Source organism: Gossypium arboreum, chromosome 1, assembly GCF_025698485.1.
Source record: "Gossypium arboreum isolate Shixiya-1 chromosome 1, ASM2569848v2, whole genome shotgun sequence".
Lineage (NCBI taxonomy): Eukaryota > Viridiplantae > Streptophyta > Magnoliopsida > Malvales > Malvaceae > Gossypium > Gossypium arboreum.
Genome location: NC_069070.1, coordinates 22,409,574 through 22,423,304, shown reverse-complemented (window position 1 = coordinate 22,423,304; position 13,731 = coordinate 22,409,574).

The window sequence follows — 13,731 nt, the reverse complement described above, 5'->3', positions numbered from 1 at the left end:
TCAAAGCTTAATTAGTCTAGTTTCTTATAAAAGAAACCGTGTAAGCAAAGGAATTTCTTATAAAGAGATATTTAAAGTTGTGTGAGACAGTGTTAGAATGACTCCGAAATCCCCTGTTTTTTTTTAGAAAATCATTATAAATCAGAAAAAAAAATTTATAAGATAAAATTTATATGCTTAGACTCCTTAATGAGTCTAGTTTCAAATGAAATAAACAAGAACATATTTTGAATTCTGTACAATGAGAAAGTTGATTCGTAGTGAAGAGTGGTCAGTATAGTCAAACAGTGAAATAGGGGAAAATTTAAGAAAAATTCTGGTATTGATTGGTCAAACCAAAAATTCTGAAAATTATATGGATAGAAGATATATGAGTCTGTTTTTAGGGAAAATTAACAGCACTTCATTTGGAGTTTCGTAGCTCCAGTTACAAATAATTTAATGACTGTTGCTCAGGAAAACAGCTTGTTGTGAATATGTGATTTTGTTGTAAACATTGATGAAACTAAATGAGTTGCTTATAAGCTATTGCTGAAATTGATGTACAAGATAAATATATATATGTGTGGTAAAGCCGAATGGCTAGTGTGAAATATGTATGAGATATGTATATGTGGTAAAGCAGAATGGCTAATGTGAAATATGTATGAGATGTGTATATATTGTGGCCGAATGACCAAATGTGAAAGGTGTGTATATTTAGATATTTGATGAGACAAATGAATTACAAATATGACAGTCGATGTGAATGTTGTAACATGTGATTAAATGTACATGAAACTTAGAAATATATTCCGGGTAAGACCCGATGGCTACGTGTGGAGATTATGCCCGGGTAAGACCCGATGACTACGTGTGGGGATTATTCGAGCTAAAGGTCTCGCTGAAGATTCGAGTAAAGCATAAGATTATACGACTTCACAGTAACAATTGGTAATAAATACGTTCAATGCGTTAAGTTGGTCAAGTATGTATTTTGAGATTATATTTAAGCTTGATTTGGATTAAATCACAAGGTTGTTATGTGATGCATATGTGAGTAAAGCAATAAGAATGTTCTATGATTATTGTGCATTTGGTCAATGTGAAAAGTTAGGTGAAAATATGTAATGTACCTATGTTTATAAGAGATCACTATCAAGTGAGAATTTATCTGCTTATTGTGTATTACGTAATTGTGTATATTCAACCAAAAAGGGTAGTATACCTAGAAAGAGGTTATATGAGAATTCGTAAGATCGACTTTTAATTTGGTTGGTCAGGTATGTGATAAATACTTGTACATGTTAGACCCATCAGAATTAAATCATGATTGTAAAGTGAAAAGCAAATATGCAAATGCCATATGAATATGTGAGTATTCGGTTATGGAGAAATACTATAGGATATTGGGGGATATACATTTTGATTTGTCCGATGAGGATAACTATAGATATGAAATGAAATGTTATATGTGAATCAAATAAACAAATTGGTTATATTTGAGTTCACTGGTTTTAAATTGCTTAAGACTTACTAAGCTTACAAAAGCTTACTCTGTTGTTATGTTTCTCTGTTTTATAGATTGTTGATTTTGGCCTTTTTGCTCGAGGATCGTCAGCAACTTGTCACACTATCACTATCCACTGTTTGGTACTACTATGTTTTGGATTATCTTATGGCATGTATAGAATAGACTAGTAGTGGGAGGATATTTTGGTTAATGTATATAAGCCATGCGAATATGACATCTTTTGAATGTTTACTTTTATAAGTTTTAAATTTTATCCCTGGTTGTGTCTAGCAATTATCCAATTGAATGATCCTTACTCCAAGAAAATGTTCAAAATTTTACTGATCTGGCATGAGTTACAAGTCTGGTAATGCCCCTCACCTATTCCGGTGACGGTTACGGGATAGGGGTGTTACAATATATATTTCTCACCATTTCATATATTCGATATACCTGTTGAACCATTCGGAATACTATCTGATACTCGGGAATCTTGCACCCTAAGTGCCACATATATATAGCCGAAGCTATCTCAATCTCATATCACATATAATGCTCACTCTCTAGCTATTAATGGGTCTACTCACACAAGCTGATGGTCATGACAGAACTACACAGTGCTGCTTACACAAGCTGACAAGTATCCGCAACACATGCCGATAACTTAGCCACCGGTAGGACGAACGGACCAGTACCCAAATCACATAATTCCTAATGACATGTCATTCGTATCCTAATCTATTCCTAGGGTTCAACCGAGATTTCTCATTACTGAATCATCTTTGAACATATCCGCAATGTCATATACACAATATATTCAATGTTAAAGCATTTAAATCACAATTATAATAATGCTTATTAACATACAAACTTACTTTGATCGCTAAAACGACGGAACGGATCGACTAGTCCAAAACATTATTTTTTTCCCCATATTTAAATTCAAATTTCACTTTTCTTGATCTAAATGTAATCAAAATTAATTATTTAATTACCATTCTATTCAATTTAGTCTAAAATACACATTAAGGCAACTTTACACTTTTGCCCTTAATATTTCAACATTTTTACAATTTAGTCCTTAGGTTATAAAAACACAAATTCATGAAATTCAACTTATACCCATGCTAGCCAAATTTTAACTAAGTCCCTAATAGCCCATATTTTTCATTTATTTCACAATTTAACCACAAAATTTCAACATTTCTCAATTAAATCCCTAAATGACAATTTTGTCAAAAATCACTTTACAAATGTTGTTTATCTAATAATAAGCATGCATTTTCTATCATCAAACATCAAAATACACATAGATTCATCAATGGAAAAAACTAAACCTTTAAAAATTTTGCAAATTAGTCCCTGGGCTAGTTAGATTATGTTACAATGACTCCAAAAACATATAAATCATTAAAAGCGGAGCAAATTTGCACTTACATGCAAGTATAATACATGACTGAACCTTCAAGATCCAATTAATGGCTTCCTCTTAGTTTAATTTCGGTGAAGATGAAATGAAAATGATGATATTCATATGTTTTTCTTTATTTTTCTTTCTTTATTTAACAAATTACTTATTTAACCTTAAAATTAAACTAATTAAAACATAAATATCATGTCCATCTTTGTCCACTACTAACTAAAATGGTTTAATTACCACATAAGGACCTCCAATTTAAAATCTATAGCTATTAGACACCTTTAGCTAATAGAACTCAAGTTTTACATTTTATGCGATTTAGTCCTTTTTATTGAATTGAGCATTCAAACGATAAAATTTATTAACGAAATTTTTACACAATCATACTATCATGTTGTAGACATCAAAATAATAATAAAATAATTATTTTGACCTCAGATTTTTTATCCCAATACCATTGTTCTAATTTGACTAAAAACGGGTTATTACAACCTCTGGAGTTGGATCGCATCTATGACGTCTTTCATGTGTCCATGTTGAAGCGTTATCGATCTGGTCCTTCTCATGTGGTTCCAGTGGGGGAAATTGATTTAAGATCATATTTTTATTTTAAAGAGGAGTCGATACAAATTTTGGATTGTGAGGTTAAGGTCTTGAAGAGAAAGACCATTTCGTTAGTTAAGGTCCTATGGTGGAATCATGGTTTAGAGGAGGCCACTTGGGAGCTTGAGGACTTGATTTGCCAGTAGTATCCCCATCTCTTTGAATCAGGTAAATTTTGAAGCCAAAATTTATTCAAAGAGGGGAGAGTTGTAATTCCCCAACTTTCTTATTTTTAAATTGCTTAAGTCATGTTAAATAATTTAATTTCGTTTGGTGGTTAAGTGCCTTGGATTCTTGCTTAAGGTCTTGTGTTCAAATCTCGTTGTGCGCAAAAGTAAAATATTTTTTATGTTGGCAATTCTTTGGTGGAAGAATTCAAATTAAATTCCATAAAATCTGGTGGGTTGGATTATTATTAGAATATCTTTTTCTTTATTTTTTTTATAAAAATACTTATCAAAATCCCTAAAATCACTCCTCCTTTGCACGTCCAACTTGTAATAGCCTGTTTTAAGTAAAATCAGAGTAGTGGTTTTGGGACCACAAATTTGAAGTAGAAATATTTATTTTATTATTTCTTTAAGGTCTACAGTATGATTGAATGATTGTGTGAAAATTTTGTTAAGATATTTTATCGATTGAGTGTCCAATTTAACTAGAAGGACTAAATTGCGATAGATGCAAAACTTGAGTTCTCTATGTTAAAGGTCCCTAATTACTATGAATTCTTAACTTAGAGGTCTTTAAATGGTAATTAGACCATTATATTTTAATATGGACAAAAATTGACACGGTTTGATAAATTTTCAAATTTTAAAGTGAAGAGCATTTTAGTCATTTGGTAAATAAAGACAAAATTAACTAATAAAAAGATGTCCATCTTCCCAATTTCATCCTCCCATAGCCAAATTTCACAAGGAGTCCATAGCTAGGGTTTTGGCCACTTCCAAGCTCGATTGTAAGTCCGTTCTTGCTCCGTTTTTCATGATTTTTATGTTTTTGAAGTTGTCTCAACCTAATCTAGCCTTTTCAAGCACTAATTTGAAAGAAAGGTGAAGTTTAAAATTTTAACCATGTTGAACATGTATGTATTTTGATGTTTAATGGTAGAAAAAGCATGTTTGTTGTTTGTTAAATGGCTTTTGTAAAGTGATTTTCGGTAAAAACAACAAATATGGACTTATTTGTAAAAATCTATAAAATGGGTAGAAAATTGTGAATAAATGAAAAATGTGGGTTTTCATAAGCATGAAAAAGGTTTGGCTAGGCTTGGTTTGTAAGGAAATTGAAAGAAATTCATTTTACGAACCTAAGGACAAAAAAATAAAATGTTGAAAAGTTAGGGGCAAAAATGTAATTTTTTTCATAGTCTGTTTTTGGGCTGAATTGAACAATGTGATAATTAAATAAGTTAAATTTAGTCTTATAGATCAAGAAAAACAAAGTTCGAGTCAAGATCGGGGGAAAAACAAAGTAATTTATAGTCGTTTTGTAACCGAGGTAAGTTCGTATGTTAAATAAGCTTTAATATAACTGTATTTAAATTCTTTGATATTGCATGAACTGTATGATTGATTGTTTGGATGAGTTTAACTCTACGGACGAGTTCGACGATGGTTCGATAAGCAAGATATCCCGTTTGAACCTTAAGAATAGATTAGGATACAAGTGACATGTCACTAGGGTTACCATGTGTTATGTGATCAATTGATCCAGGTGCTAGTCTCGTAGGTCCTACCGATGGCTGAGTATACCAGCATATGTTGCGGTTACTTGACAGCTTGTGTGAGCAGCACCGAGTAGTTACGTCTTGACTGACAGCTTGTGTGAGCAGGCCCGTTGATTAGCTCGAAAGCGAGCAATTATGCGATATGGAATTGAGGCAGCATTGGCTACATATGTGGCACTTAGTGTGCTAGATTCCCAAGTATCCAACATTGTTATTCCGATTGGTTCACGGGTATGTCAAAGATGAGAATAAGAGTAAATTTGTTATGAGATAGTACAGATATGTACTCGAAGCTTATGATTATTAATTCATGAAACGATGATTTCAAGATAAGTTGTGATGGAAGTGAATTATGAACTTGAGATTGTGGTAAATTAGTCATCTTATGTTATAATACTTGCATGATTAATGTATGGTAAGGTTGCTTATTCCTTCATACGAGCTTACTAAGCTATATAGCTTACTTCATTTTATTTTCAATGTTTTATAGTGCCATCAAGCTAGCTCGGGATTGGAGATTATCGAAAGTCGTATCACACTATCAAACTGTCCTTTGAGTACCGATAATTTTAAAACATTTTGAGAGTATGGCATGTATAGGGACTTGGTCATTTTTTTATATGTGTCATTTGATTTGGCCAAATGTATTGGGTTATATTTGTTTAAGGTGATTTGGTATTTAGCCATGTAATTGGCTTATTTTGGCTAAAATGATTGTAAGCCCATTTATATAAGTGTATGCATTAATGCCTCCTTGTTTTTGTGTTTTGTAATGGGTTGCTATGTGTTTATTATGGTTAAATGACTTGCTGTGAAATGGATGAGATGGGTCCTTTGGTGTGCTAGGAAATCTAAGTAGAATTATGCATCATGAAAGTATTCATGTTGATACTTGTGAATGTGAGTTTGGTATGAATTGATTTGGTAAATTATGCTATAGTAAATATGTTAAGTGTTGGTAATGAATGATATGATTTAGCCTTGTTTATGAATGTTTTGGTTGCTTAAACATGCCATGGATTATGCCATTGAACTTGTGTATGTAGGTGTAAATGAGGGTGACAGTTTTCTTGGAAAATAGCCTTATTTTGTCCACACGGGTAGACACACAGGCGTGTGTTTAGGCTGTGTCTGACACACAGTCTGCCCCATGGGCATGTGTTCTGGTGGTGTGTCCCTTCCACCTTAATTTTGAGAAATAGAATGCTCAGAATTGAGTACATGGGCAGAGACACGGGCGTGTGTCTTAGCCATGTGAGGGATACGGCCTCAGACACGGCCGTGTGTCCTGACCGTGTGAACTCTGCACCTATTTTACGAAAATATAATTTACCACATGGCGAAGCACACGGGCGTGTGACTTGGCTATGTGACATCAATTTGTTCATGCATTGGAAAGTAGAGAGTTACACAGGTTAGGTACATGAGCGTGTGTGACCACACAGCCTACCCACAAGGGCGTGTCCCAAGCCACACGGGCGTGTGACCCCTGTTCATAGCAAAAATTTTCTAAGTTTTATAAAAATTTCCTAAGTGCTTTATAACACCTTAAACCCGCCCTGGACGTTATGGCCGAATCTGGTGGTGTCACATGAGAGTGTTTTTGAAAACGCATTGACCTTAAAATCGTCCTAATAATTAATTTTACCTAGTTCAGGAAAACATGTTCTATTTGATTTGATTCAAATATCTCTTTTACGCGGAAGCTTTTGAAACCCAAATAATTAATTTAGGGTAAAATCATTTTTATTTACGAAAACCTTAGTTTTTAGTAAAACCGTGTTTTGATGAGTTGCAGTTTTAAACAATCACAAAACCGTAATAAGTCCCGAATTAAAACCAAACAGTCCAAGTCCATAATTACATCAAAAACCCCAAATAAGTAATAAAAATTGGATGTAATCGAAAAGAAACAGTCTAAAAATTTACGTGTGGCCACCCTCGAGTCCTCCGCTTCACCGATCTGTCAAGTCTGGGGATTACCTACGCATATTAGACAAAATAAAAAGGGTGAGTTTTTGCAACTCAGTGTGTAATCCTTACAGAAAACATGTATACAGGCATATATCAGCTCATAATCATAATCAGTCTGGGCCGGAGCCCTTTACAGAAATCAGTGTAGGCCTTAGCCCACTCAAACGTGGAATCAGATATATAAATATTATGGCCTTGGCCTATCTCAGATACAGTATTCAGAATAGAATAGATTAAATAGAGTCCTACCCACCAGCCTCTACACACCAACTCCGTCCAACCCTACACACCATGTGGGGATAAAATTGACCCACCCATCCCTACACACCATGTTGTACCGAATGCAGCACATAATCAGATAGTTGCAGCTGTGCTGCCAGATATAAGGCTTAGGATCCTTTCAGAATACTTCCTCCATATACATTAACCTAACCCCGATGCAATGTAGCATACATTACATGACATGCAAATATGCAACTATCAAATCATACATACGAATCGGTGAGCATGCCAAGACACGTATAAAACATAGTCAAATCACGAAATCAGGGATCATGTAACTCTCACCAACCCTAGAGTAGGTCCCAGTCGACTTGGGTGACCCGAGCAACCTTTCAGAGAGTTTCAAATAATTTGGCTCACATGCCCATGTGGCCTGCCCGTGTGGGCTCACACACCCATGTGTGTACCTGTATAGGCCCACACACCCGTGTAGCCCACACGGCCTAATTGGTTGAGCCTTTGTCTTGCACATGGCCTCACCAGCCATCACACGGTTGTGTCATGTGCCCGTGTCTTATGCGCATGGCCTGGCTCATCGATCACACGCCCTGTACTGCGACACGGCCTACCACACGGGCAACCACACCCCCGTGTGGCATCGACAGATTCATTTTTCGGCTTTCACTGGTTCTCGTTTTCGGTGTTTTCAGGTACATACCTGGTTCAACTTCGATGCGTAACCACTCCCGGGCAAAACCAAACCTATAATCAAACACGTTTTACTTAGTTAATCCCTTAAATGATCAAATTGAACCAAAATCCCAAAATGAATTAGACACTTTCCAAGCATAAAACCCTTACCTTGCGAACCACGAACGCTCCCCACTATGTTAGGCATTAGAACAACTTTTCACACCAAATTTTTGGTTGTCAAAAAATTAACAAAACAAAAACCCAATTATCATATTAAAAACCATAACTTAAAGGCACCAAAACCATTTACCAAAACCGCACCAACACACTCCTCGACGCAAGAGAAAATCAATATTCAATAATGGGAAAGGACAAAAAGAAAAAGAGTGAATTTTAGGAGAATTTTGGCAGAGAAAAATGGAAAAAAGGAATGTAAAAATAATATTTTGGAGAAACAAAAATGAAAACTGATAACTTTCCCCCCCAAATCCCTTGATTATCTCTACTACTCAGAATTTTGGTCTAATTGAAATTCTAATAGGCCACCGAAAAAAAATTAAACTCTCTTACTCGGGCAGGGATTCAAACTCCAGACCCCTAACACACCAACACACACATCCTAACCACTAGACCAGTAGGCCCGTTCTGATATGAAATTACAAATAGTTTAATACAAGCCTGTTAACTAGAAGTTAAGGCTTAATTCAGGAAAAAGCCAAAATTTTCCAAATGAGAGGCTTGAACTTGGGGCCTCTCACACACACCCAAAACACTTAACCACTGAAGCAGATACACAGTTGTCATTTAATCGCAAAATCAAAAACTTAAAATTTGGAGCGTTACAACTCTACCCCCTAAAAGAAAATTTCAGCCTCGAAATTTTACCTGGTCAAAAAAGGTGAGGATACTGCTGCCGCATCGCATCCTCAGGCTCCCACATAGCCTCCATAGTGCTATGATTATGCCATAGAACTTTAACCAGTGGAATAGATTTCCTCCTGAGAACTTTAACATTGCGATCCAGAATCTGAACCGGCTCCTCCTCAAAGGTCAAATCTGGTCGAACCTCAATCTCCTCTATAGGAACAATATGTGTGGGATCAGAGTAGTAGCATCTCAACATCGAGACATGAAACACATCATGGATGCAATCTAACTCCGGAGGTAGCTCCAACTGATAAGTGACTGGTCCCACTTGTTTTAGAATACGGTACAGCCCAATAAACCTAGGGCTTAGCTTACCCTTAAGACCGAACCTCAGAACCTTTTTCCATGGCAAGACTTTGAGAAAAATAAAGTCCTCCATAGAATACTCTACCTCTCAATATTTTAGATCTGCATAGGATTTCTGCCTATCAGAATCTGCTTTCAGTCGATCCCTGATCAATCTAACCTTATCCTCTGTCTCGGAGACTAATTTAGGACCCAGAATACGTCGCTAGCCCAACTCGGTCCAACATAAGGTAGTACGGCACTTACGACCATACAGTGCCTCGTAAGGTGCCATCTAGATGCTAGACTAAAAGCTGCTATTATAGGTGAACTCTGCCAATGGCAAGTACTCCTCCTAACTGCTTCAGAAATCAATAACACAGCTTCTCAACATATCCTCTAGTATCTGAATCACCCTCTCCGACTGACCATCTATTTGAGGATGGAAAGCAATACTGAAGTCTAACCTCAAACCCAAAGCCTCATGCAGTTTTTTCTAGAACCGAGACGTGAAACAAGGATCCCTATTAGAGAATATTAAGACAGGTACCCCATGCAACCTCACTATTTTAGAAATATAGAGCTTGGCCAATTTTTGTTGAGAAAAGTTTGTCCTGACAGGAATGAAGTGAGCAGACTTAGTCAATCGATCCATGATGACCCAAACAAAATCCTTCTTAGTAGGTGTTAGAGGCAACCCATTAACGAAGTCCATTATTACTCGCTCCCATTTCCACAATGGTATCTTAACCGGCTGCAGCAAACTCGAAGGTAACTGATGCTTAGCCTTAACTTGTTGACAAGTCAAGCAACAAGCAACAAAGTCAGTAACCTCACGCTTTAACCTTGGCCACCAGTATAAATCTCGCAGATCTTGATACATTTTGTTCCCACTGGGATGCATAGGATAGGGGCTACTATGTGCTTCCCTCAGAATCGGCTGTCTCAAGTCCTCATCATTTGATACACAAATCCGATCGCAGAAACACAATACCCCATCCTTATTAATCCCAAAATCTGTAGTAACGCTACTCTTCACTTGATGGAAACACAACTCCAGAGACTTGTCCCCCAACTGTTTATCTCTGATCTGATCAATCCATGTTGATTTCACTTGAAGTTTAGCTAGTAGACTCCCATCATCGAAAAAACTCAGTCGAGTGAACATCGCTCTCAGATCGGTCATAGCCCTACAACTTAACGCATTGGCCACCACATTGGCCTTACCAAGATGGTACTCGATAGTGCAGTCATAATCCTTAAGCAATTCAGCCCATCTACGCTGGCTAAGATTTAACTTCTTCTGGGTGAGGAGATATTTGAGTCTCTTATAATCAGTGTAAATAGTACACTTCTCACCATACAAATAGTGCCTCCAAATTTTCAGAATGAAGACTACTGCTGTCAACTCCAGATCATGCGTTAGATAGTTAGCCTCATGAGTCTTGAGCTGTCGAGATGCATATGCAACTACCTTTTTTTTCTTGCATCAGAACAGAAACCAGACCCACATGCGATGCATCACTGTATACCACGAAGTCTTTACTCGGCTCAAGTTGTATCAGAACAGGAGCCTGAGTTAAAACAGTCTTAAGCTTATCAAGACTCTTCTACTGTACATCAATCCAAATCAAAGGAACTCCCTTACGCAGTAGCTTAGAAATCAGAGATACAATCAAAGAGAACCCTTCTATGAAACGTCTATAATATCCTGCCAGCCCCAAAAAGTTACAGATCTTAGACACATTCTTCGGCTATTTCCAATCCACCACAGCCTCAATCTTACGAGGATCGACTCGTATCCCCTCAGTAGAAACTACATGTCTTAGAAACGTCACTTCTCGAAGCTAGAACTCACACTTGCTGAACTTCTCATACAACTGTTTCTTACGAAGAATCTGTAGAACCACTCTAAGATACTCATCGTGCTCATCCTCTGTCTTAGAATATACCAAGATGTCGTTGATGAACACCACCACAAACTGATCTAGGTAGGGCTGAAATACTCAGTTCATTAAATCCATAAATGTCACCGGTGCATTAGTCAAACCAAAGGGCATAACTAGGAACTCGTAATGTCTATAATAAGTCATAAATGTCGTCTTATGCACATCGGCCTCCTTAACTCTCAACTAATTATAGCCTAAACGTAGATCGATCTTAGGAAACACAGAGGTCCCTTTGAACTGATCAAATAAGTCATCTATCCTCGGAAGTGGGTACTTATTCTTGATCGTTAGCTTGTTTAATTGACGGTAGTCAATACACATCCTCATTGTCCTATCTTTCTTTTTCACAAAAAGAACAGGTGTTCCCCACGGATACACACTAGGACAAATGAACCCACTATCCAACAACTCCTGAATCTAATCCTTAAGTTTCGTAAGCTCTTTTGGTACCATGCGGTAAGGGGCATAGACACCGGAACTGTGCCAGGAAACAACTCAATCCCAAAATCCACATCACGGCTCGGAGGTAACCCTGGTAACCCCTCAGGAAACACATCTAGTAATCTCCTACAGTTCTGATATCCTTAACAGAAGAGTCCCTAGATTCAGAAATACTAATGTAGGCCTAGAATGCCTTACACCATTTTTGAACCAACTTTTCCACTACCAAAGTTAAGATCACATTAGTCAGGTAGTCTCGTCATTTCCCAATCACAATTACCTCGTTGTCCTCATCGGTTCTCAACACAACCCTTTTTTTCACACAATCCAGACTTACTCGATGTTTTACCAACCAATCCATCCCCAATATCAAATCAAACTCCCCAAACGGAAGCTCCATCAAATTAGGTCAAAATACTATGCCTTGAACCTCTAACGGAACGTCTTTTTATGATTTACTAACTCGAATCGATTGCCTCAAAGGACTCACAATAGTCACTTCACTAGAAGTATCTTCGACCAAAATCCCCAAAGTTTCAGACACAATACTAGCTACATAGGAGTGTGTAGAGCCTATATTAATCAATGCTAAATAAGGTACATTAAATATTAAAAATGTACCTGTAATGACGTCTGGAGCATCTAGGTACTCACGGTGACGAGCAACATAAACCAAAGTAGACTGCCTCGCCTCAGTCGGTCCAGCACCTTTGTTCGGTGCTCTCTGTCCTCGGCCCATGCCGTTACTACATCTAGCCTGACCTCAACCCGTAGATGGCTACTAAACTACTCTCGATGGCTGTATAATACCAGAACCCAGAGCTTGCACCTGATTAGCTCTCAACGGGCAATCTCGAACACAGTGCTTAGCCGACCCATATCTCAAGCAAGCCCCATATTCCTCCAACATTCGTAATCTCTATTTTTTCACTCCACGCGCTTAACATCCTTAGCAATCTTGGCCTTCTCGACCAAAATAGCAAACTCACGCTCCCTCTGTGGAGCTATTAGCACCCTCAGGTTATCCCTAAGACCATCTTTAAAACGTACACTCTCATATTCAGTCACCACCATGCCTCGTGAATAACGGCTCAGTCTCAGAAATTCAGCATCACACTCGGCCACAGAACGGTCTCCCAGGGTGAGATTAAGGAACTCACTATAACAGTCCGATTTAGACCCTAATCAAAATGGTGGTTTCAGGACCACGAATCCAAGTTAGAAAAATATTTTAAAATTATTTCCTATGTTTATTTTGTGTGAATTTATATCTGTGAAATTTTCGTGATTTAATTTTGTCGTTTGAGTGTCTGATTAAATAAAAGGACTTAATCGCGTAAATTAAAAATTGGGTAGTTTAATATATAAGGGCCAAAATGCTATTGGCTTTTAAAATGGAAGCCTTTATGTCGCAATTAGCCTATAAATTATTAAGTGGATGGCAATAGGTTTATATTATAAGGTTTTGATATAAATTAATTAAGGTTACTTTAGTAATTTAATATTATAAACTATTATAATATAACATATATCATAAAAATAAAATAATAAGCCAAGTTCATATTATGTTCTTTTGACCGAAACCAAAATAAGAAAGAAAAAAAGAAAATAAAACCTAGTTCGGCCATAGTCAAGCTCAATCAAGGTATGTAGCTAGTTCAGTTTTTGATAATTTCAACGTTTTTGATATCATTGCTTCAAGTACTACGAAACCCATGCTTGAATTTTTGATTTTGGTGAATATTTTGAGGTATTCCATTGTTGAGAGCTTGTGATTTTTTTTGTTTGATGATGAAATATGAAAGATATGTTTTAGATTAACATGTTTTGTATTGGAGATTTTGATGATTTTGAGTAATTAAGACTAAATTACAAAAATAATAATTTAAGGGTCTAAAATGTAAAATAAATGAATGATATGGGCTTGTATAGACATGGGTAAAATTTAGCCCAACATAGGTATTTTGAAATTTTGTATATTTTATATTTTGTGTAA